Genomic DNA, 27,332 nt, shown 5'->3' with positions numbered 1-27,332 from the left:
CTGCAGCAGAGGTCAAAATCTAACATCAGTCAAGACATTCACTGATGATAAAAGGGCAAAGTTCTTACTCAACATATCAAATGGCTAATATGTCAGAAAGGATTTGCAGTACTTTTTCATTCAGCAATGGACAATTGATTTTATGTTTGAAATTGAATTCCTGTGTCTGGTTTAATTCAGTGTATTGGACTTGTTGAGTTATAGAGTTGTTTGTACTCTTCCCAAACACTTTGGTTATATCTCTTTTCTTAAAACAAGTAGAATAATTGTAATAGTTGAATCTGTCACTATAAACTGTTCTATCATACTGGGCACAAAAAAACACATTTTCCTTAAGAAAGTGTACTTGGTCCAGGTTAACTTGTTTCAGCTTTTATGTTTGGTGGGTTTGGCGGAAGGGTCCAACTCCCACGGGTCCACTAGTACAAATAAAGTTCTTGATGACGCTGGTAAAAAGAAGAAGAAGCATGGACTCACTTCAGCATCTGAAATGGCTGATAAAAATGTGTTTTATATTAAGGAAAGTTTTCAACTTTCTAAGTAGTATTTTTAAACTTTTATTATTATGAGTCCCGGCTTGGGCAGAGAGAAGAATGAATTTACATAATTTGTAGGCCATTGTGCGTAACCTAAAATTTGAGAATCCTATTTTCAGGGAGACAGTAATAATATGCTATATATATATGCTATGTAGTCTAGGCTTATAACACTGATTTCTCCAAAATGAAATTGTGTTTATTTACAGTAATCATTAAATGTCAAACAAATGGCATGCACTGTAACATCTTTCTACTCCAAACTCTTTGTGTATGTGTGTGTATGCTGGGTCTTTGGGGTTGTTTTTGTGTTGTTGGTTGTAATATGTAAAATTGAATAAAAATAATATTCAACCCCGTTGTGGTCTCAATGAGTATTGCTGCTAAAAGATGAGAGGTGTTTCTGTATCAGTGGGGGCGGGGACTTAGGCTCAGCAGTTTTCAGTTGTTTTCCAGCAAGACATATAGGCCAGCAGAGAGAACAAATAATTGAGGCTAGGCGCACACATGCTTCCTTTCAGCTCCTTTCATGCTGACGATGCGCGAGCTGAGTCGGACAAGAAGATTGATGAGGACGGACCGGACGGACTCATTTGACGTCGGACAAGGATGTGGTGGACGTATCTGGAACAGATATAGACTTAGATAAATACTGAGGGATTCATTCGCGCAAACTCAGACAATTGGGTTGGTATGAGAGTAATAGTATGGACAATGATGTATTATGAACTGGAGCACGTTGGGTGGACAGTGGACACTATTAAATGTTTTCACTGTATATAATTGCATTGTGAATCTACTAAAATTCAGTAGGTGGCGGTATGCACCTTAAAAGTTGGATTGCAAGCCGCCAAAAAAAACGTGAAGAAGAAGACGTCGGACAAGATGGCGGCAAGTGTAAATATTCTTGAGCGGAGGGCTACCTTACCGATTTCCCCCCTTCGTTAGTATAGTTTACAACTGTATTGTATGTATGGATGATATTATCTCGAATATATAAACTGGAGGCGAGGCTCCGTTTAGCCCTGAGAGGAGGAAGAAGAAGCTCCTCCTCTCTGTCTTATGGGCTCAGATGAATGGTTTAGCTTAGTTAGCTGTGAAGCTAATGGAGCTAACGTTGTTGGAGCTTTGAAGAACAACGTTTGTCATTAAATCATCCAGGAGGGAAAGTTGCTGTATCACTGTATGGAAATGTCTAATGTCCAAAACCTGACAGTGTTGGTGAACTAGTAACTACTGCTGCCGTTGAAGAGATATTTTGGGCTGCTTAAAGAAGATCGCAGAGTACGAGGAGGTAGCTTGCCTGACTCAAGACCTTCGAGTCTTCCCACTCCACTGAGTTGACTGCTTCTGAAGAAGGTAATGGCGTGTAACGAAGTAACCATTCAGTCTAATATCAGGCTAGAATCTTCTCCTTCCAAAAAGAACGAGCAAGAACAAAAGCTGCTGGACACTGTTTTAATTCCTGTAGTGCGGTTATACAGAGTAGCCATACCTCCAGACTTCCAGCAGCTGTTGGTCAGTAAAGAAGACGTTCCCCTTGAGCTGCAGGACTGGAGCCCCACTCAGAAAGATGAACAGGAGGATCTCTGGAACAGTCAGGAGGGAGATAAGCTTAAGGAGGACCCAGATCCCCCACACATTACAGAGGAGCACGAGGAACTCTGGATCAGTCAGGAAGGAGAACAGCTTCAGGAGGACCCAGAGCCCCCACACATGAAAGAGGAACAGGGGGAACTCTGCATCAGGAGGGAGAGAGAGCAGCTTCAGGAGGACCCAGAGCCCCTACACATTAAAGAGGAACAGGAGGAACTCTGCATCAGTCAGAGGGGAGAGCAGCTTCAAGAGCCAGAGGAGGCTGATATCACCAAGTTCCCATTCATTGCTGTCTCTGTGAAGAGTGAAGATGAGGAAGATAAGCTTCAGTCCTCACAGCTTCACCAAAGCCAAACTGATCAGAAGAAAGAGGCAGAGCCTCTAGCCAGCAGCTCAACTGAACAGATGAAAACAGAAGCTGATGAAGATGACCGTAGTAGAGCATCAGAACCAGCCAGTGCTGGCAAGACTTCAGACTCTTCTGAGACTGAAGACAGTGATGATTGGCCGGAAACTAGTCAACCTCAGTCTCTCTTAGACTCACAGAAAAACCGTAAAGTTCTTGGGAATAAACACTTTAGTTGTTCAGTTTGTGGTAAAAGATTTGTTAATAACAGAAGCTTGCACAGACACATGAGACTGCACACAGGAGATAAGCGATTTAATTGCTCAGTTTGTGGTAACAGTTTTGGTCAGAAACACCACTTGACAACACACATGAGAGTCCACACAGGAGAGAAACCATTTAAATGTTCAGTCTGTGGTAAGAGCTTTGGTCGTAAAGGAACCTTGAAAGAACACATGGGAGTCCACACAGGAGAGAAGTCATTTAATTGCTCAGTCTGTGGGAAATGTTTTGGTCGTAAAGGAAGCTTGAAAGAACACATGATGCTCCACACAGGAGATAAACCATTTAAATGCTCAGTCTGTGGTAAGAGCTTTGGTCGTAAAGGAACCTTGAAAGAACACATTGGAGTCCACATGGGAGATAACCCATTTAAATGCTCAGTCTGTGGGAAATATTTTCGTCATAAACAAACCCTGAAGGAACACATGATAATCCACAAAGGAGATAATCCATTTAAATGCTCAGTCTGTGGTAAAATATTTGCTCGTACCAGAAACTTGACCAGACACATGATGAGACTGCACCCAGGAGGGGAACTTTGCATCAGTCAGGGGGGAGATCAGCTTCAGGAGGACCCAGAGCCCCTACACATGAAAGAGGAACAGGGGGAACTCTGCATCAGTCAGGAGGGAGAACGGCTTCAGGAGGACCCAGAGCCCCTACACATTAAAGAGGAACAGGAGGAACTCTGCATCAGTCAGAGGGGAGAGCAGCTTCAAGAGCCAGAGGAGGCTGATATCACCAAGTTCCCATTCATTGCTGTCTCTGTGAAGAGTGAGGATGAGGAAGATAAGCTTCAATCCTCACAGCTTCACCAAAGCCAAACTGATCAGAAGAAAGAGGCAGAGCCTCTAGCCAGCAGCTCAACTGAACAGATGAAAACAGAAGCTGATGAAGATGACCGTAGTAGAGCATCAGAACCAGCCAGTGCTGGCAAGACTTCAGACTCTTCTGAGACTGAAGACAGTGATGATTGGCCGGAAACTAGTCAACCTCAGTCTCTCTTAGACTCACAGAAAAACAGTAAAGTTCTTGGGAATAGACACTTTAGTTGTTCCGTTTGTGGTAAAAGATTTGTTCATAACAGAAGCTTGCACAGACACATGAGACTGCACACAGGAGAGAAGCAATTTAATTGCTCAGTCTGTGGTAACAGTTTTGGTCAGAAACACCACTTGACAAGACACATGAGAGTCCACACAGGAGAGAAACCATTTAAATGCTCAGTATGTGGGAAATGTTTTGGTCGTAAAGGAAGCTTGAAAGAACACATGATGCACCACACAGGAGAGAAACGATTTAAATGCTCAGTCTGTGGGAAATGTTTTGGTCGTAAAGAAAGCTTGAAAGAACACATGATGCACCACACAGGAGATAAACCATTTAAATGCTCAGTCTGTGGGAAATATTTTCGGCATAAACAAACCCTGAAGGAACACATGATGCTCCATACAGGAGATAAACCATTTAAATGCTTATTTTGTGGTAAGAGTTTTGGTCGTAAAGGACACTTGAACAAGCACATGATAGAGCAGGGCCACACAGCAGAGCAGGCATTTGCAGAGGATGTGGCGGAGAGAGCTCAAGCACCTGAACTTTTGCTCCTTAATGTCCAAGTGCCCTTTTTGTAACCATCTTTCAGAGGCTGTAGTGGGCTTTTAAAAGCTAGAGTGAAGATACTGAAGATGTATGAAACTAGAAGACCTAAGGCATCCATACCAAGCATGACATACTAGCTTGTCAAATATGATTGTATTGTTTTCTTCATGCCCTATGTATATTTTTAATAACTTGATGGCGTGGATAATGACACCATGCAAACTAAGCAAAGTAGTGTGAAAGCATGTAAACTAAGCATTACATTATTGTGCTACTCAAAAATAATTCTGCCGGTTTGGCAGGTTAACATGTGCCCCTTTTTAAGATTGAGCACCTGCGCCTCTAAAGGTCTCTGCACGGCCCTGCAGCAGAGGTCACTTAATATTGGGCTGGGCAATATTTCAACATGATCATTGTCTATCAATGGAAACGTATTATGTGAGACCATTGATCAAGTGATTTTCATAACAAGTCTGCTCTAAATGAATAATAAAATGCAAATCATGCGTGTCCCAAAATTAGATGAAACAAATGATGGAATATTATTTGAAAATTACATGTTCATATCTTATATTATATTGCATTTCAATTGTTAATTTGAGATGAACATCAATATTGTCATATATTGCTATTGAAGATTTACATCAGGCATGGATGCCTCATGAAGCTCCTTGAGATTTAGGAAAAGTGGAGGCTGTTCAGGATGCTAGAAGATGGAGATCATCAGTTTACATGAAAGTAACTGAGTATTTCAAAATCTAACATCAGTCAAGACATTCACTGATGATAAAAGGGCAAAGTTCTTACTCAACATATCAAATGGCTAATATGTCAGAAAGGATTTGCAGTACTTTTTCATTCAGCAATGGACAATTGATTTTATGTTTGAAATTGAATTCCTGTGTCTGGTTTAATTCAGTGTATTGGACTTGCTGAGTTATAGAGTTGTTTGTACTCTTCCCAAACACTTTGGTTATATCTCTTTTCTTAAAACAAGTAGAATAATTGTAATAGTTGAATCTGTCACTATAAACTGTTCTATCATACTGGCCACAAAAAAACACATTTTCCTTAAGAAAGTGTACTTGGTCCAGGTTAACTTGTTTCAGCTTTTATGTTTGGTGGGTTTGGCGGGTTTGGCGGAAGGGTCCAACTCCCACGGGTCCACTAGTACAAATAAAGTTCTTGATGACGCTGGTAAAAAGAAGAAGAAGCATGGACTCACTTCAGCGTCTGAAATGGCTGATAAAAATGTGTTTTATATTAAGGAAAGTTTTCAACTTTCTAAGTAGTATTTTTAAACTTTTATTATTATGAGTCCCGGCTTGGGCGGAGAGAAGAATGAATTTACATAATTTGTAGGCCATTGTGCGTAACCTAAAATTTGAGAATCCTATTTTCAGGGAGACAGTAATAATATGCTATATATATATGCTATATGTAGTCTAGGCTTATAACACTGATTTCTCCAAAATGAAATTGTGTTTATTTACAGTAATCATTAAATGTAGGGATGTTCGATATACAAATGGCATGCACTGTAACATCTTTCTACTCCAAACTCTTTGTGTATGTGTGTGTATGCTGGGTCTTTGGGGGTGTTTTTGTCTTGTTGGTTGTAATATGTAAAATTGAATAAAAATAATATTCAACCCCGTTGTGGTCTCAATGAGTATTGCTGCTAAAAGATGAGAGGTGTTTCTGTATCAGTGGGGGCGGGGACTTAGGCTCAGCAGTTTTCAGTTGTTTTCCAGCAAGACATATAGGCCAGCAGAGAGAACAAATAATTGAGGCTAGGCGCACACATGCTTCCTTTCAGCTCCTTTCATGCTGACGATGCGCGAGCTGAGTCGGACAAAAAGATTGATGAGGACGGACCGGACGGACTCATTTGACGTCGGACAAGGATGTGGTGGACGTATCTGGAACAGAGATAGACTTAGATAAATACTGAGGGATTCATTCGCGCAAACTCAGACAATTGGGTTGGTATGAGAGTAATAGTATGGACAATGATGTATTATGAACTGGAGCACGTTGGATGGACAGTGGACACTATTACATTTTTTCACTGTATATAATTGCATTGTGAATCTACTAAAGTTCAGTAGGTGGCGGTATGCACCTTAAAAGTTGGATTGCAAGCCGCCAAAAAAAACGTGAAGAAGAAGAAGACGTCGGACAAGATGGCGGCAAGTGTAAATATTCTTGAGCGGAGGGCTACCTTACCGATTTCCCCCCTTCGTTAGTATAGTTTACAACTGTATTGTATGTATGGATGATATTATCACGAATATATAAACTGGAGGCGAGGCTCCGTTTAGCCCTGAGAGGAGGAAGAAGAAGCTCCTCTCTGTCTTATGGGCTCTCAGATGAATGGTTTAGCTTAGTTAGCTGTGAAGCTAATGGAGCTAACGTTTTTGGAGCTTTGAAGAACAACGTTTGTCATTAAATCATCCAGGAGGGAAAGTTGCTGTATCACTGTATGGAAATGTCTGATGTCCAAAACCTGACAGCGTTGGTGAACTAGTAACTACTGCTGCCGTTGAAGAGATATTTTGGGCTGCTTAAAGAAGATCGCAGAGTACGAGGAGGTAGCTTGGCTGAGTCAAGACCTTCGAGTCTTCCCAATCCACTGAGTTGACTGCTTCTGAAGAAGGTAATGGAGTGTAACGAATTAACCATTCAGTCTGATATCAGGCTAGAATCTTCTCCTTCCAAAAAGAACGAGCAAGAACGAAAGCTGCTGGACACTGTTTTAATTCCTGTAGTGCAGTTATACAGAGTAGACATACCTCCAGACTTCCAGCAGCTGTTGGTCAGTAAAGAAGACGTTCACCTTGAGCTAAAGGGCTGGAGCCCCACTCAGAAAGATGAACAGGAGGAACTCTGGAACAGTCAGGAGGGAGAGAAGCTTAAGGAGGACACAGATCCCCCACACATTAAAGAGGAGCAGGAGGAACTCTGGACCAGTCAGGAAGGAGAACAGCTTCAGGAGGACCCAGAGCCCCCACACATGAAAGAGGAACAGGGGGAACTCTGCATCAGTCAGGGGGGAGAGCAGCTTCAGGAGGACCCAGAGCCCCTACACATGAAAGAGGAACAGGGGGAACTCTGCATCAGTCAGGGGGGAGAGCGGCTGCAGGAGGACCCAGAGCCGCTACACATGAAAGAGGAACAAGGGGAACTCTGCATCAGTCAGGGGGGAGATCAGCTTCAGGAGGACTCAGAGCCCCTACACATTAAAGAGGAACAGGAGGAACTCTGCATCAGTCAGAGGGGAGAGCAGCTTCAAGAGCCAGAGGAGGCTGATATCACCAAGTTCCCATTCATTGCTGTCTCTGTGAAGAGTGAAGATGGGGAAGATAAGCTTCAGTCCTCACAGCTTCACCAAAGCCAAACTGATCAGAAGAAAGAGGCAGAGCCTCTAGCTAGCAGCTCAACTGAACAGATGAAAACAGAAGCTGATGAAGATGACCGTAGTAGAGCATCAGAACCAGCCAGTGCTGGCAAGACTTCAGACTCTTCTGAGACTGAAGACAGTGATGATTGGCCGGAAACTAGTCAACCTCAGTCTCTCTTAGACTCACAGAAAAACAGTAAAGTTCTTGGGAATAAACACTTTAGTTGTTCAGTTTGTGGTAAAAGATTTGTTCATAACAGAAGCTTGCCCAGACACATGAGACTGCACACAGGAGATGAGCGATTTAATTGCTCAGTCTGTGGTAACAGTTTTGGTCAGAAACAACACTTGACAACACACATGAGAGTCCACACAGGAGAGAAACCATTTAAATGTTCAGTCTGTGGTACGAGCTTTCGTCGTAAACAAACCCTGAAGCACCACATGATAATCCACAAAGGAGATAAACCATTTAATTGCTCAGTCTGTGGGAAATGTTTTGGTCGTAAAGGAAGCTTGAAACAACACATGACGCTCCACACAGGAGATAAACCATTTAAATGCTCAGTCTGTGGTAAGAGCTTTGGTCGTAAAGGAACCTTGAAAGAACACATTGGATTCCACACGGGAGATAACCCATTTAAATGCTCAGTCTGTGGGAATTTTTTTTGTCATAAACAAACCCTGAAGGAACACATGATAATCCACAAAGGAGATAAACCATTTAAATGCTCAGTCTGTGGTAAAAGATTTGCTCATAACAGAAACTTGACCAGACACATGATGAGACTGCACCCAGGAGTGAAGCGATTGAATTGCTCAGTCTGTGGTCACAGTTTTGGTCAGAAACAACACTTGACAACACACATGAGAGTCCACACAGGAGAGAAACCATTTAAATGTTCAGTCTGTGGGAAATGTTTTGGTCATAAAAAAAACCTGAAGGAACACATGATAATCCACACAGGAGATAAACCATTTAAATGCTCAGTCTGTGGTAAGAGCTTTGGTCATAAAGGAACCTTGAAAGAACACATTGGAGTCCACACGGGAGATAACCCATTTAAATGCTCAGTCTGTGGGAAATGTTTTGGTTATAAACAAACCCTGAATGAACACATGATAATCCACACAGGAGCTGAACCAACTTTTAATTGTTCAGTTTGTGGTCAAAGATTTGGTCTTAACAGAGACTTGACCAGACACATGAGATTCCACACAGGAGATAAACCATTTAAATGCTCAGTCTGTGGGAAATGTTTTGGTCAGGAAGGAAGCTTGAAAGAACACATGATACTCCACACAGGAGATAAACTATTTAAATGCTTAGTTTGTGGTAAGAGTTTTGGTCGTAAAGGACACTTGAACAAGCACATGATAGAGCAGGGCCACACAGCAGAGCAGGCATGTACAGAGGATGTGGCGGAGAGAGCTCAAGCACCTGAAGTTCCTGAACTTTTGCTCCTTAATGTCCAAGTGCCCTTTTTGTAACCATCTTTCAGAGGCTGTAGTGGGCTTTTTGAAGCTAGAGTGAAGATACTGAAGATGTATGAAACTAGAAGACCTAAGGCATCCATACCAAGCATGACATGTGAGTTACACATTATAGTTGTCTGACATAGAGCTGCTCTTCTGTGGATACCTGTCTGTGATTTAACTTTGGCTCCAGTGGGTGAGTCTTTAGGCTAAGTGTTATTTCTGTCTGCTAACTCTTTTATTCTAAAAGTAGTTGTATTTAGGATAGATTTTGGGTCTGAGTGAAACTCTGGCTCAGCTGGTTGATTGCTCTCAGCTGACATCAGGACAAGCACCCCCTGTGAACGACGGGGGCTGATTGGATAGGCGTGGCTTATAGCCCTGTTGAAGCAGTATTTCTTAGCACTGTCAGTCTACAGCGGCAGCGGTAAAGGGGCACGAAGACTCGGGAGTCTTTCTGCGGGAGTCCATCGAGGGGAGGCCAGAGAATAGGGTTTTTTGCTACCTCTGTTATTCTAACTACTCATCTACCTAACTATGTGTTTTCTCCCCATCCCTGTTGTAACATCAGCCCACAGATGCCGTAGACACGGCAGCTTCAGGTGTAGTAACCCCGGTAATCTTTCCTACCCTAAGCGCACAAATAGTCCTTTTACAATTGCCGGAGGTCTCTGGAACTGTCAGTCGGCTGTTAAGAAAACTGAGACCATCTCGGCTCATGCTCTATCTCAAACCCTCCACTTCCTAGCTCTCACAGAGACCTGGATCATTCCTGAAAACACTGCTACTCCTGCAGCTCTCTCTGCTGCTTATTCCTTCTCACACACCCCCAGAGCCTCTGGCCGTGGCGGAGGCACTGGTCTCCTCATCTCTCCCAAATGGACCTACACTGTCACCTCTCTCTCTCTCATCTGTCTATCTCATCTTTTGAGTCCCATGCAGTTGCCGTATCCCTACCCATCAAGCTCAACATTGTGGTAATCTACCGCCCGCCTGGTCTGCTTGGTGACTTTCTGGACGAGCTGGACACCCTTCTCTCCGTCTTTCCTGAGGATGGTACTCCACTCATCCTTCTGGGAGACTTCAACATCCAGCCAGTAACCTTACAATCTCTGCCTTTCCTTAACTTCTTCTCATCCTTTGACCTCTACCTCTCTCAATCTCCTCCTACTCACAAAGCAGGGAATGTGCTTGACCTGGTCTTCACCAGATCCTGCTCCACCTCTAACATTACTGTGACTCCTCTTCCTGTATCCGACCACCACTTTATCACCTTCTCTCTTCCCATCCCCCTCCCCTCCTCCTACCCATCTCCCCCTCACTCTACCACCACCCAACGCAACCTAAAAACTCTCTCACCCAACTCCCTCTCTTCTACCGTCCTCTCCTTGCTTCCCCCAGCCAAGCAATTTGCTCTCTTGTCCACTGACGAGGCTTCCACCACTCTTCTCTCCTCTCTCTCCTCTGCTCTTGATTCTCTTTGCCCACTCACCACTAAGCCTGCCCGATCTTCTCCCCCTTCTCCTTGGCTGACTGAATCTCTGCGAACTTATCGAACTGAGCTTCGGGCAGCTGAGAGAAAATGGAGAAAATCACATCACCCTGAAGATCTCTCTTCCTACCACCTTATCCACTCCAACTTCACCTCTGCTGTCTCCAAAGCAAAAACCTCCTTCTTCATCTCTGAAATCCAGTCCTCTGCATCCAACCCCAGTAAACTGTTCTCCACCTTCTCCACGCTCCTCAACCCTCCCTCCCCTCCCCCTCCCTCCTCCCTCTCTGCTGATGATTTTGTAACCTTCTTTACTAAAAAGGTGGATGACATCAGTTCCTCCTTCCATCCTCCAGGCACCCTCACTAACACTCCCGACTCCAATCCTGCTTCCCGGCCCCCTGTCCCTGGATTTCCTTCCTTCTCTCCCCTCTCTCCCGATGAAGTGCTTAAACTCATCAGCTCGAACCGAGCCACTTACTGCCCCCTCGATCCTATCCCTTCCTCTCTCCTCCAAACCATCTCACCTAACATATCTCCCTTCCTCACTACCTTCATTAACTCCTCTCTGTCCTCTGGTCTTGTTCCGCCTGCTCTAAAGACTGCAAGAGTCAAGCCTCTGCTTAAGAAACCCTCCCTTGACCCTACTGCTATTCAGAACTACAGACCTGTCTCTCTTCTCTCATTCCTTTCCAAAACCCTCGAACGAGCAGCGTCCGAACAACTTTCTCTCTATCTCTCCCAAAATGACCTCCTGGACCCTCTGCAGTCCGGTTTCAAGGCTTCTCACTCCACCGAGACAGCTCTTCTTGCTGTCACAGAGGCCCTTCACACTGCTATGGCCTCATCCCTCTCCTCTGTTCTTGTCCTCCTTGACCTGTCTGCTGCCTTCGATACAGTCAACCACCAAATCCTTCTTTCCACTCTGTCTGACCTCGGCATTTCAGGTTCTGCACTCTCCTGGTTTGCTTCCTACCTCTCGAACCGCTTATACCAGGTCTCATGGAGAGGGTCCCTCTCCAGATCCTGTCCTCTTACCACCCGTGTCCCCCAGGGCTCAGTCCTGGGCCCCTTACTTTTCCTTCTCTATATCAGATCTCTTGCCTATGTGATCTCTTCTCATGGCTTTTCTTATCACTGCTATGCTGATGACACCCAGCTTTTCCTCCCCCCCCCCCCCCCTCCGACACTCAAATCGAGGCTCGCATCTCTGCATGCCTCAAAGACATTGGCGACTGGATGTCTGCCCACCACCTCAAGCTCAACCTTGGTAAGACAGAGCTACTCTTCCTCCCAGGGAAAGACTGCCCTCTCGCAGATCTCTCCATCTCCATTGACAACACCACTGTACTTCCCTCCCAAACAGCTAAGAACCTTGGGGTGATCCTTTACAACCAGCTGTCTTGCTCAGCCAACATAGCTGCGACAGCACGCTCCTGTAGGTTCTCTCTCTACAACATCCGCAAAATCCGTCCCTTTCTCACAAGAGAAGCGACTCAACTCCTGGTCCAGTCTCTTGTCATCTCCCGCCTGGACTACTGCAACGTGCTCCTGGCCGGCCTACCTGCCACCGACATCCGACCGCTTCAGCTCATTCAGAACGCTGCAGCGCGTCTGGTATTCAACCAACCCAAATTCTCTCACGTCACTCCCCTCTTCCAGGACCTCCACTGGCTTCCCATCTCGGCCCGCATCACATTCAAGTCACTGGTACTGGCCTACAGGGCTGTACACCAGTCAGCTCCCCTGTACCTGCAATCTATGGTCAGGTTCCAAACCTCTCAGCGCTCCCTTCGCTCCTCCACCAGTGCAGGTCGCCTCGCCCCTCCTTCGCTACGGGGGCTCAAAAGTCGCTCATCCCGATCTCGACTCTTCTCGTCCCTGGCACCTCAATGGTGGAACGAGCTTCCACCTTCGGTCAGGACAGCTGAATCACTGCCGATCTTTCGGAAAAGACTAAAGACACACCTTTTCAGGCTCCATCTGGGCCCTTCTTGATCTAACTTCGTACTCTCTCTTTCAAAAAAAAAAAAAAAAAAACTAACCTAAACTTGTATCACTAACCTAAACTTGTACCACTGTTCCTTCAGAAGTTGTAGTTGTCATAGACTGTGCTCCATAGTTGATTGCTCTATTGCTGACAAAAATGTGTTATTGTAAGTCGCTTTGGATGACGTAATGTAATGTAATGACATGCTAGCTTGTCAAATATGATTGTATTGTTTTCTTCATGCCCTATGTATATTTTTAATAACTTGATGGCGGGGATAATGACACCATGCAAACTAAGCAAAGTAGTGTGAAAGCATGTAAACTAAGCATTACATTATTGTGCTACTCAAAAATAATTCTGCAAGTTTGGCAGGTTAACATGTGCCTCTTTTTAAGATTGAGCACCTGCGCCTCTAAAGGTCGCTGCACGGCCCTGCAGCAGAGGTCACTTAATATTGGGCTGGGCAATATTTCAATATGATCATTGTCTATCAATGGAAACGTATTATGTGAGACCATTGATCAACTGATTTTCATAACAAGTCTGCTCTAAATGAATGATAAAATGCAAATCATGCGTGTCCCAAAATGAGATGAAACAAATTATGGAATATTATTTGAAAATTACATGTTCGTATCTTATATTATACTGCATTTCAATTGTTCATTTGAGATGAACATCAATATTGTCATATATTGCTATTGAAGATTTACATCAGGCATGGATACCTCATGAAGCTCCTTGAGATTTAGGAAAAGTGGAGGCTGTTCAGGATGCTGGAAGATGGAGATCATCAGTTTACATGAAAGTAACTGAGTATTTCAAAATCTAACATCAGTCAAGACATTCACTGATGATAAAAGGGCAAAGTTCTGACTCAACATATCAAATGGCTAATATGTCAGAAAGGATTTGCAGTACTTTTTCATTCAGCAATGGACAATTGATTTTATGTTTGAAATTGAATTCCTGTGTCTGGTTTAATTCAGTGTATTGGACTTGCTGAGTTATAGAGTTGTTTGTACTCTTTCCAAACACTTTGGTTATATCTATTTTCTTAAAACAAGTAGAATAATTGTAATAGTTGAATCTGTCACTATAAACAAATGGCATGCACTGTAACATCTTTCTACTCCAAACTCTTTGTGTATGTGTGTGTATGCTGGGTCTTTGGGATTGTTTTTGTGTTGTTGGTTGTAATATGTAAAATTGAATAAAAAATAATATTCAACACCGTTGTGGTCTCAATGAGTATTGCTGCTAAAAGATGAGAGGTGTTTCTGTATCGGGGGGGGGGGGGACTTAGGCTCAGCAGTTTTCAGTTGTTTTCCAGCAAGACATATAGGCCAGCAGAGAGAACAAATAATTGAGGCTAGGCGCACACATGCTTCCTTTCAGCTCCTTTCATGCTGACGATGCGGGAGCTGAGTCGGACAAAAAGTTTGATGAGGACGGACCGGACGGACTCATTTGACGTCGGACAAGGATGTGGTGGACGTATCTGGAACAGAGACAAATAACTTTTATGGAAAGAAATGACAGCTCCATATTGCCCCATTGCAACATCAGCGCCCAGCAGCCTCCGCCATTTTTTATTTTTGGAAGCGTGACAGCGCCAAAAGAACCTAGCACAGGCTCGCACTGGTCAGCTGCGGTAGCGCTGGCCCCTATAATCAGCCTCTCTAAACAGTAACTCAACGGGAGAACACTCTAAACTTTGGGGATTCACATCTTTTCCGGGCATACTGCAAATCTTGATTGAAGTGGTGTAGTGCAGGGATGTAAAACAACAACCATATTGTGGAAACTAAGCAAAATTTTTCATTTTCTTTGTTTAGTTTTTTCAAGATAAATACCTAATGAAAAGGATCCGAGGTTCAACTCCCGTTGCTTCACGCTACCGCAGCTGACCACTGCGAGGCGCATTCTGTTTCCAAAAATGGCCGGAGTGTCGTCTCTTTCCTTCCACGCTCTTTGACAGAGATAGACTTAGATAAATACTGAGGGATTCATTCGCGCAAACTCAGACAATTGGGTTGGTATGAGAGTAATAGTATGGACAATGATGTATTATGAACTGGAGCACGTTGGATGGACAGTGGACACTATTCAATTTTTTCACTGTATCATTGCACTGTATATAATTGCATTGTGAATCTACTAAAATTCAGTAGGTGGCGGTATGCACCTAAAAAGTTGGATTGCAAGCCGCCAAAAAAAACGTGAAGAAGAAGAAGACGTCGGACAAGATGGCGGCAAGTGTAAATATTCTTGAGCGGAGGGCTACCTTACCGATTTCCCCCCTTCATTAGTATAGTTTACAACTGTATTGTATGTATGGATGATATTATCACGAATACATAAACTGGAGGCGAGGCTCCGTTTAGCCCTGAGAGGAGGAAGAAGAAGCTCCTCTCTGTCTTATGGGCTCAGATGAATGGTTTAGCTTAGTTAGCTGTGAAGCTAATGGAGCTAACGTTGTTGGAGCTTTGAAGAACAACGTTTGTCATTAAATCATCCAGGAGGGAAAGTTGCTGTATCACTGTATGGAAATGTCTAATGTCCAAAACCTGACAGCGTTGGTGAACTAGTAACTACTGCTGCCGTTGAAGAGATATTTTGGGCTGCTTGAAAGGAGATCGCAGAGTACGAGGAGGTAGCTTGCCTGAGTCCAGACCTTCGAGTCTTCCCACTCCACTGAGTTGACTGCTTCTGAAGAAGGTAATGGAGTGTAACGAATTAACCATTCAGTCTGATATCAGGCTAGAATCTTCTCCTTCCAAAAAGAACGAGCAAGAACGAAAGCTGCTGGACACTGTTTTAATTCCTGTAGTGCGGTTATACAGAGTAGCCATACCTCCAGACTTCCAGCAGCTGTTGGTCAGTGAAGAAGACGTTCCCCTTGAGCTGCAGGACTGGAGCCCCACTCTGGACCATGAGGGCCCAGAGCCCCCACACATTAAAGAGGAACAGGAGGAACTCTGCATCAGTCAGGGGGGAGAGCAGCTTCAGGAGGACCCAGTGCCCCCACACATTAAAGAGGAACAGGAGGAACTCTGCATCAGTCAGGAAGGAGAACAGCTTCAGGAGGACCCAGAGCCCCCACACATGAAAGAGGAACAGGGGGAACTCTGCATCAGTCGGGGGGGAGAGCAGCTTCAGGAGGACCCAGAGCCCCCACACATTAAAGAGGAACAGGAGGAACTCTGCATCAGTCAGAGGGGAGAGCAGCTTCAAGAGCCAGAGGAGGCTGATAACACCAAGTTCCCATACATTGCTGTCTCTGTGAAGAGTGAAGATGAGGAAGAGAAACCTCACTCCTCACAGCTTCATCAAAGCCAAACTGATCAGAAGAAAGAGGCAGAGCCTCTAGCCAGCAGCTCAACTGAACAGATGAAAACAGAAGCTGATGAAGATGACCGTAGAACATCAGAACCAGCCAGTGCTGGCAAGACTTCAGACTCTTCTGAGACTGAAGACAGTGATGATTGGACGAAAACTAGTCGACCTCAGTCTCTCTTAGACTCACAGAAAAACAGTAAAGTTCTTGGGAATAAACACTTTAGTTGTTCAGTTTGTGCTAAAATATTTGTTCATAGCAGCAACTTGACCAGACACATGAGAGTCCACACAGGAGAGAAGCGATTTAATTGCTCCGTCTGTGGTAACAGTTTTGGTCAGAAAGAACACTTGACAACACACATGAGAGTCCACACAGGAGATAAACCATTTAAATGTTCAGTCTGTGGGAAATGTTTTGCTCGTAAAAAAACCCTACAGGAACACGTGATAATCCACACAGGAGATAAACCATTTAAATGCTCAGTTTGTGGTAAAATATTTGCTCGTAACAGAGACTTGGCCAGACACATGGTAGTTCACACAGGAGATAAACCATTTAAATGCTAAGTCTGTGGTAAATGTTTTGGTCGTAAAGGAACCTTTAAAGAACACATGATACTCCACACAGGAGATAAACCATTTAAACGGTCAGTCTGTGGTTAACAGTTTTGGTCGGAAAAGACACTTGGAACGACCACATGATAGTCCACAGCAGAGAAGGCACGTGTGGAGAGGGCTCAAGCACCTGCCCCTTTGCTCCTTAATGTCCAAGTGCCATTTTTTTTTTACCATCTTTCAGAGGTTGTAGTGGGCGCAGTTTTAAAGCTAAAGTGAAGATAGTGATAATATGAAACTAGAAGACTTAAGGCAGGGATACTCAACTTGCTTTGCCCGGGGGCCACTTTACCTAAATGACAGGAGGCCAGGGGCCAGTTAATAAACAAACATTAATATTAATTTTTCTGTAGCCGACTGTAGGTTTTTGGGTCGTCAGCCAGAGTTTAGTCTGACAATTGTGCGCACACAGGATAGTTAGGTTAATTTAGTTAAGTACAGTACATACAGTATAAGTGCCTGGGCGGTAAGCAGGCTATATTTGACAATTTAGCAGGACCTCAGTCAAATTTTAATGTTTGTTTTCATTGTGAATTAGAAAATGGTCAGGGGACCACTCTGCACCCTATCACGGGCGGCATCTGGCCCCCTGCAAGTTGAGTATCACTGAACTAAGGCATCCATTGCTAGTACCAAGCAAAATGTTGGCGAGGGAAAAACGGGCATGGCCATATTCAAAGGCGTCCCTTGACCTCTCACCTCAAGATATCTTAATGAGAATGGGTTCTATGGGTACCCACAAGTCTCCCTTTACAAACATACCCACTTTATGCTAATCCCATGCAGGTTTTTTTGCAGGTTGTTGCACACACAAAAAACAGGCTATATGTGTTATTATTCGCCTATTCTATTTAAATAATGTCCACATACTACGGCCCTTAAACAATCTTGAAATTGCATAAATTGGGTATGAATGGAATGCTGAGACTCTTGTGGATCCAATTAGCCCAATTGTATTCATGTGTACTAAGTATTTTTTTATTTAGATATTTTCTCTATGTCCGGAACTGGGGGGCATAATGAAGTTTGCCCAGTCCTTGAGTGGGTTCAAAAGCCAACTGAAAAAATGTTTGCTGAGTAACTTGGTGTAGTGGAGTGTAGTGTAGCCTATACTGTAGTTTAGAGTCTGGGCTGATATTAAGATTGTGTTTTCATGTATTGTTATGGATTTTTATTATAATTTTTATATTGCTGTGGATAATTGTTTGGGTGATTGACTCTTTGATTGATCTGTGCTCTATATACAGTATGATGTTATGTGTTGCTGTATGTCTTGTTTCCATATGACCAGGGACCATGATGTAAATAAGTGCTTGCACTTTCTCATGTTTTCATCCCTTGGATGCTGTCTTTTATTATCCACAATAAAAATGAATCAATCAATGTTAGTCCCTATAGTAGCCATTTCATTGTAGTGATACTTTATTTTTTAACTTGACCTGTTGAGACCTCTAGGATAATCACACCCTCATGAAACTACAACCACAAACTAGAACCCGAGGGCATTCAGGGGATGTATGGCACGGGGATGGTCAACATATTTCAATCCTATTGTATTCTTTATATACTCTCAACATTTGAATAGACAATCAAAATACAATGATTATTACAGATGTATGACTAGAAAACCTGACAGTTCTGAGCTGCACCTCAAATTAACCTTCAGGTTCCCAGCTTTCAGACTTCTATGTGGCATATACTGTTGACCTGCTATCTTACCCTAAATTTGCCAGTCAACCCTAAAAAAAGACGGGGTGGAGTAGAAGAGGTTAAAGGAATTTATCTCAAGAAATATGATTGTATTGTTTTCTTCATGGCCATAATGTGTTGAATAACTTGATGATGGCGGGGATAATGACACCGTGAAAGCTAAACTTAGTAGTCTTGTCTTTATTTAAGATCCCCATTAGCTACAGCAGAGCTGCAGCTATTCTTCCTGGGGTCAAACAACTTGCATAGTTTCAAGATATCACATACAAAATTTACATAATGTATAAAAAAAATACATTCTGTACAAACGGTACAATTTCGGATATTACATACATGCATACATACTGTACCTTTCAAGATATTGCATACATCAGAATTACCTACATACCATTACAGATGTGTAGAATATACATAAAACTACATCACATATTACCTATATATATACCATTACCATATCTTATATATACAGTAATTATACATATAACTATTACCATCACCATATATATTATATATTAGTTATGTACATGCTTCAATATGCTCTCTATATATATATACACATACATACATATACACATATATATATATACACATATACAGTAGATATATATATATATACAGTACATACACATACATACACACACACACATACATACACACATACATAGCATTATCACAGTAGTAAGTGCTGTTTTACCAAGAATTTAAAATGTTTTTTGCTTTTCTTTTGTGTAATATGTGTGGGAAGGGTGTTCCATTCCTGCATACCTCTAAACTGCATACCTCTTGTTCATTTCTTAGCAACAATCGGTCACCATTTGTTATCCTTGATTTGTCACTTAGCATTAATTGTAATAGAATGGCACTGTTACTTGTCTTCTATCTTGATGGATTGAGCATTAATGAGTTGTAACTGGGTAGGTTACCATAAGCCTATGGCTTCTCACCTATCCTTTTCGGTTGTTTTTTGTTAAACACTCGAAATAAAAATCATTCATTCATTCATTCATTCATTCATCATTCACATGACAGTTGTATTCATCGCATTTGTTCTAACTACTGGAAGTGTAAAACCTTCTGCAGTAGCATGTCTAGTTGAGTATGTGCCTGTTATGATTTAGAGATACATTTTCATACAGAGATAAGGGGTCTTTAGTGTCAAGAATATTCCACATAAACATAAGAAGTGAGTAGAGTAGTCTATTTTTTACAAATGACCAAGCCAAGGAGCTGTGCATGGCTGACACATTTGTTTTATGATCACAACGAAGTGCAATCCTAGCTGCTTTATTTTGTACCATCTGCAGTCTCCTTAGCTTGTTCATTGCAGCATTAGACCACACCACTTGACAATAATCAAGATACAACAAAATTATAGCTTGAATAACCTGCTTGAGAATCACAGGCGACAGAAATTTTGCACATCTTTTAACAACAAAAATCCCATTACCCATTTTAACTACAAGTTTATCAATGTGTTTTGACCAAGATAATTTATTATCTAATATAATTCCAAGGAGTTTTGTCTCCTGGACTTGATTGATTGTCACATTGTCTATTGAGAGTAGTGTGAAAGCATGTGAACTAAGCGTTACATTATTGTGGTACTCAAAAATAATTCTGCAAGTTTGGCAGGTTAACATGTGCCCCTTTTTAAGATTGAGCACCTGCGCCTCTAAAGGTCTCTGCACGGCCCTGCAGCAGAGGTCACTTAATATTGGGCTGGGCAATATTTCAATATGATCATTATCTATTAGGGGTGTCACGATACACTCAGTTCACGATACGATACGTATCACGATACTGGGTTCACGATAACGATACGATACGATACGATTTTAACAATATTTTTTTAAACTTGAATAATGACAATATATGACTGGAAAAGTAGTATTTTATTTGAAATGCACAAATACAAAACATGCTGTTGTGGGAAATTGTTATTACAATAACAACTAGAAAAAACATGAGATTGGAGATAAGGCTTATCTTGAAATAGAATGAGTTACACCGTCACTTAGATTTACTTTGAACTAAAAGGTTTCTCAGCAGTATAAATTCTCATTATGCATCTTCAGTTTTTCTTCAAACTCAAACAACAAGACTTTTCTTAATCTATTTTTTATGCATCTTCAGTTTTTCCTGTCAAGTAAACAGTTTTGCCAGAAACTCAATTGAATGGTTTCTCTCCTGTATAACTTCTCATGTGTCTCTTCAGAGACTTGTTCAACTGAACTACTTTCCACACATTGAACTTCAACAAACAAAGACGTTTCTTAGTCTATTTTTTGAAAAAAAAAAAAAAAAAAAAAAAAAAAAATTGCGATATGAGATTTCATCTCAACGATACATATCGTGACGTTTTACTATCGCGAAATTTCGTGGGACGATATATTGTGACACCCCTATTATCTATCAATGGAAACCTAAGTATTATGTGAGACCATTGATCAAGTGATTTTCATAACAAGTCTGCTCTAAATGAATGATAAAATGCAAAGCATGAGTGTCTCACAATTAGATGAAACAAATGAGGGAATATTATTTGAGAATGACATGTTTGTATCTTATATTATACTGCATTTCAATTGTTCATTTGAGATGAACATCAATATTGTCATATATTGCTATTGAAGATTTACATCAGGCATCGATGCCTCATGAAGTTCCTTGATATTTAGGAAAAGTGGAGGCTGTTCAGGATGGCTGGAAGATGGAGATCATCAGTTTACTTGAAAGTAACTGAGTATTTCAAAATCTAACATCAGTCAAGACTCAAGACATTCACTGACGATAAAAGGGCAAGGTTCTGACTCAGCATATCAAATGGCTGTCAGAAAAGGTTTGCTGTACTTTTTCATTATGTATTTGTCCACATTTAAATACAATCAGCAATGGACAATTGATTTGATATTTGAAATTGAATGCCATGTGTCTGGTTTAATTCACTGTACTCATTCATTGTGAATTCACTTAATTGGACTTGCTAAGTTATAGAGTTGTTAGTACTCTTCCCAAACACTTCTGTTATATCCATTTTCTTAAAGCAAGTAGAATACTTATAATTGTAATAATTGAATCTGTCACTATCTGTCAGTCCCTCATGATGAATATATTAATAATATGGCCGCCATTTGACTCTGACAGACGCCACCCAGGCTCAGGAGGCTGTGGTCAGCTACCTGCCACTCAGCCACATTGCAGGCAGCTCAGATGATCGACATCTGGTCCCCCATAAAGGTCGGAGGGGCTACCTACTTCGCCCAGCGAGATGCCTTCAAGGGCTCTCTCGTAAACACCCTGAAGGAGGTGCGTCCCACATGCTTCCTGGGCGTGCCACGAGTCTGGGAGAAGATGGAGGAGAAGATGCAGTCCGTCGGGGCCGGGTCTTCCACTGTGCGCAGGAAAGTTGTTGCCTGGGCGAAGGATGTGGGTCTGCAGACTAATCTCTCCAACATGACCCAAGACAGAGCACCACTCAAGTACCAAGTGGCTGGTGTTCAACAATGTGCGTAAAGCCCTGGGCCTGGACCGCTGCAGCATGTGCTTCACAGGTGCTGCTCCCATTGCCAAAGAGACCCTGCAGTACTTCCTCAGCCTGGATATTCCCGTGTGCGAGCTGTATGGCATGAGCGAGATCTCTGGTCCTCACACCGTCTCCCTGCCCGACGCCTTCAGGCTCACCAGCTGTGGAAAGGAGATTGAAGGGTGCCAGACGAAGGTGCTGCACAATGGCGAGATCTGCTTCTGGGGCCGTCACGTCTTCATGGGTTATCTCAACATGGCTGACAAGACGGAGGAGGCTCTGGACAAAGAGGGCTGGCTGCACTCCGGCGACCTGGGCAAACACGACCAGAATGGCTTCCTCTTCATCACTGGCCTAATCAAAGAGATGATCATCACAGCAGGAGGGGAGAACATCCCTCCCGTCCCCATCGAGGATGCTGTGAGGGAGGCCGTGCCGCTCATCAGTAACGCCATGCTGATCGGCGAGGAAAGGAAGTTCCTCTCCATGCTGCTCACCATTAAGTGCCAGGAGAATGGTCATATCTCCATTATCACCACAGAAGCAAAAAATCATCAACTGACCAGGCTCTTCACTGTTGTTATTGAGGAATCTACCTGCACTGTTGCAAGTTTTAAACACATTGTAGGACGATAATCTATGTTTTTGAATGATCACTTGGCTTTTGAAAATTGTGTCCGTTATTTAATTGACTTACAAAAAAAAGGATAGTTTATGTTTAGGGTTGTTTTATAGGCCTAGAGAGAAAGATGCGACTACGAATTGAAAACACAATATACACAGACTGAGTACGAACACAGGAACACACTTTTCAAAAAAATCTCAGTATCAACGAAAAGTGTCTCCTGCTTTGAGAAAATGTTGAAACAGTAGAACCCTTTGTTCAGTGTGTGAGCCAGAATTTGAAACAGTAGAACCCTTTGTTCAGTGTTTGAGCTTAGTTTGACCACCCCTGCTGTCAAGTTGGCCCTCGTTTGTGCTTTTTTCACATGTTGTATTTGTTTCTTTTTTGCGTAGACCTATGTCATTGTTGTGTTGACCTACCATTTCTTTTTTTTCTCTCAAAATACCCTGGTTATACTGTGCATTTGATAAAAAACACTTTGATTATTCATTCTTAATTTGCTTCTTTTCATGTTCGTGCCAAACGTCCTCGTTAGACCTAGCCAATTGGAGATAAAACTACTTTTTCCCAAATCAAGACAACCATTACACAAATGTTAGTTATACACAAAATATGCCTGCCTGGGAAACAAATGTGCATGGCTGGTATAATTTCTAATCGGCCAGCCTCTTTGGCTGGTGGATGCAGAAGTTAATTTCCAACACGGACACGTCGGACAGGTAATGCCCCACCACAGCTAAAGCTGGATCTTGGCAAGGACCTCACGATACCATACGTATCACAATACATTACATGGGTGACGATACGATGCACCGGCCCTATGCCAGGTTTCAACCTGGCCTTCTTTAGAGTTTAATGGCGGTAGGACATCCAAATGGAAGTGTGTTTCTATTCTTAGTTCACTTTATTTTTGTTTCTACTTCTTTTTTGTATATACTGTATTTTTCTTAGCTACTGCTATAAGTATCTTGAATTATAATGCATAGAATAAAAACTTCTATGTATAGAATAAAAACTTCTATGGACTTCACCTGTATTTACAAAAATACTGAAACATATTACAATGACTCTCTTGTACACGAGACGAGGACTCGACTTATTTTGATAAAGACTGCGATAATGATATTAATACTGATGGTTTCATAGATAGAAATCATCAAGTCCAGCACTGCTGCTTTAAGAAACAGTCAAATACATTGTTAAAAGTTCAAAGCTAGAACCATACAGGGTTAAGAAATTCACAATATTGTATCCAACAAGTTATTTGTCAATTTATTTTACAATAAATACAAATAACAAATATTCAAAACAGGAATAGGAAGTGAATAGGAAAGGAATAGAAAAGGAGGAATTGAAAAACTATATACAAAGCATTATGGAAGATGTAAAGCAAGGCAAAAAGGACAGGGAACTCAAGAGTCAGGAAGCATGTCTCAGATTTACTAGCTGAGGGGTCGGTCACTGTTGTGATCCAGAGTGTCAGTGGGCGTGCATGCCAGCAGTCCGCCTGGTGATCGGGACAGGTGGTTCCTCAGGCTGGTGGGGGCCATTGACCTGGCCCTCCTGTGGGAACAAAGACACATTACAGCACTCTACCAGCATCAGCACACCAACATGAAGGCCAGGTTAGCACTTACAGCTGTTTCATATCGATCTCAGACATGCAGGGAAAAGTCTGTTCATTTTGGGAAAAGATATATGAATGGAAATGTCCAAGCTTTCACACTGCCTGCAGAAGCATGCATCCCACATCTTGCTCAGAAAATCTGCCTCAGTCAAGTAGCCTTTCATGCCAAAGAGGTTATAGTCATTTGTCTACCATTATTTCAAATGAATAGAGAATGTGAGAAAACATAATTAGACTTTGAATAGAACATTAGTTTGGCATTTCAACTGGAGGATGGCGGCTTATTTGAACTTACCTCTAACAAATCTAATACAATCGTACACTGATCAATGATCTGGCTCCACTCAGCTCCACTCAGCAGCCGCTCCTTCTGGTACAGCTGGCTCTTCAGCCTGGTCATCTGATTCTTCAGCAGCTCAACCTGATACAGTGGATAGATAAGAGGAGTAAGTGTGGTCCATTATAGATGCTTGAGTGGATACTGTGTGCAGGTGTGTGCGTGCGCACGTGTGTCTGTGTGTGAGCAGGCGTATGTGTGTGCGCAGGTGTGTGTGTCTACCTGCTGGTTGTTGCTGCTGTCCCCTGGTGTGTTGCCAGCTGGCAGAGAGACTCTCCACAGCAGTCTCAGCAGTCGACGGGCCTCCTCCAGAACCTGCTGCATGCTCTTCACACCGCTGGTCAAACTCTTCAGATACTGCGGTTCCTTTGCCTGATTAGACATGCACACAATAGATCCACTTCAATATGCTGTTTGTTGTCTAGAATGTTGCTGAACTGCTGAATGCCGGTATGTCGACTTTGTTTAAAAACAGTGGCAATGAAAAGTGGCAATACAACTCAACTAAAAGCTCATCTAAAACATAACCATCCCATCCAGTTTTCCCAATGGGGGTGGGGTGGCAGAGACACACAGCTGGAGACTATTCACACAGGGATACACAGCTGGAGACTATTCACACAGGGATACACAGCTGGAGACTATTCAGACAGGGATACACAGCTGGAGACTATTCACACAGGGACTGTGTTAGTTGAAAGTTCAAAAACTATGAACGTGAACTGGTTTATTTGAATCAGTGTGAAATGAACTTTCACACTCTTGTGAAGTGTGAACTCGCACAACACTGGATAGTCAGGATACTACAAAAGTAAAGTAACAGATGAAACTGAGAAAAAGTGGGAAATTGGAATACCGTAGTTACAAATAAATGAGTTGTCTTTAAAATAATTTGTGTGTGTGTGGTGTGTGTGTGTGTGTGTGTGTGAGAGAGAGAAATCAAACCCTGAAAGAAGATCTAATCTAAAAACACCACCACCACACATTTACAACCAGGAAATAGATGTTGGGTATAGCGTGTCATTACCCTGTCATCAGAGTGTGTGTGCAGACACTCCTGCAAGTGTGTGTCCATCTTCTGTGTGAGCCTGCGGCCCTCTGAGATCTGTTTGTACAGGGCTTTGTAGTCCTCCCACAGGCCCAAAACATGGCGGCCCTTGCGATTGGCCCAGAGCCGGTGGCCTGGCACCAGTCGGGAGGGAGCGCTGGAGACACCGTCACCAGAGCTGCCGGTGTCCTGGTAGCCTTCATCCACCTCCATCTCAGCACCACGCTTCATTTCTGGAAAGAGTTATGAATACCAGTTTAACTCCCTCCTGTAACAGCACTGTACATATTGCAACAGCACTGCAACAGCATTGTACATATTGTAACAGCACTGTACAGGCTTGCCAACCCCCGACAAGGGTGCTCACCTGAGCTGGAGTGCAGGTAGTTGATGTTGATGGTGTTCGGGCAGTCGGGCACTCTGAGCAGCTGCTCCTCCAGCCTATGTTGGAGTGCCGTGTTGCTCTGGATGCTCCTCTCCAGCTGCAGTCTCAGGGGTCTGATCTGCAGCAGCAGCTTCCCTAGGTCCACCGAGCCAGGGGCAGGGACAGGCTCCTGGGACGCCTCGCTGGATTCTGCTCAGAGGTACAACCAAGGAGAGGGAAATTTAGCTCATGATTGCACTGTATTAACCAAAATTTCTCTCCGCTTTTAAGCCCTGGTTCAGACCAGAAGCAGAATGGAGGCATTGCGGGATTTGCGTGCAACTTGCCTCTTTTGAAAATATAAGTAAATATAAGAATGGTCATTTTAATGTTGGCTTGTCATGCAAAAAATGCATGCATCTTTTGTTAGTATGTGGCCTTTAAAGTCTCTTCAAGCTCCATTACGTAATATGAGTCATGAGTAATTGTATCTGTTGGTGTTGTTCTGTTGAGAACCATTACTCAAAAGCCAAAATATACAAATAACAGCAAAACATCTCACCTTTGTCCAGCCTGACTTTGAGGGCCTCCATGGCCTGCAGCAGATGCTTGAAGGTCATGCGTTGCTCCTCGTCGGCCTGCAGTTTTCTTTTGGTTTGTTCCAGCAGCTCCTGGTACTGCTGCGTCAAAGCACTCATCCTGTCCCCAATCTGCCCGCTATCAGTCAACTTCTGCAGCTGATTGCGCAGATCCTGGAGGGGTCACACACAAGGAGGGGTCACACACAAGTTCATATATTAATGGGAATATATATCAGAGAAAAGGTTTGGAATGACTGGTGGGTTTCTCCTGGAGCTAGTAGCACATAAGAAAGTTTCCAGCTGCCTTACATTCAGGGCGTCGTCTCCTTTCTTCTTTTGCTCTTTCAGATCCTTCAGTTCAAATGCCAGTTGGTCCTTTGCAGCCAGCTCCTGCTGCTTCATGGTCAGGGAACGCTGCAGCTTCTGGGCTTCCAGCAGTGTGGTATGGTGTTCCCCCTCGAGTTGTGCCAGCTCTGCTTGCATTTTCAGCAATAGAGTCTGGTTCTCCTCTGCCCCCTGAGGGAGATGTCAAGATATACAGTATACAGATGTTAAGATATGCATAAAATAACTTTTTTCTTCAATGACTGAAGGGATTCCGACTTTCTGCAAGCAAAATAATGGTATGGACACACTCAAAGCCTTCATATTAGCATCTAGCATAGCGTTACACTGGCATACTGAATGTGCAGGTGACTTACCTGGCTTTTCTGCAGTAGGGCTTTGTATGCTGCCTCTCTAGACTTGGCCAAAGCCACGTCCTTGTCTTCAATCTCATGATGCAGCTCTGAAATCTGCACATCACCAAGAAGGAGAGACGGCTTAGTGTGACATTAT

General features: G+C 42.9%; 1 pseudogene across 1 annotated transcript in view; it reads left to right on the top strand.

Moving 5' to 3' along the window:
* The window catches only part of LOC310779592 (long-chain-fatty-acid--CoA ligase ACSBG2 pseudogene), a 47,366-nt pseudogene extending 24,817 nt beyond the window's left edge, over positions 1-22,549 (top strand). The window contains exons 2-3 of the transcript in view: positions 21,535-21,762; positions 21,854-22,549. The product of the transcript in view is annotated as a long-chain-fatty-acid--CoA ligase ACSBG2 pseudogene (transcript). The remainder of the gene's footprint in view (positions 1-21,534; positions 21,763-21,853) is intronic.
* The last annotated feature ends 4,783 nt before the right edge of the window (positions 22,550-27,332 follow it).

The sequence above is a fragment of the Poromitra crassiceps genome, assembly GCF_964638095.1.
Source record: "Poromitra crassiceps genome assembly, chromosome: 7".
Classification (NCBI taxonomy): domain Eukaryota; kingdom Metazoa; phylum Chordata; class Actinopteri; order Beryciformes; family Melamphaidae; genus Poromitra; species Poromitra crassiceps.
This window is presented reverse-complemented; position numbering and strand designations above follow the sequence as displayed.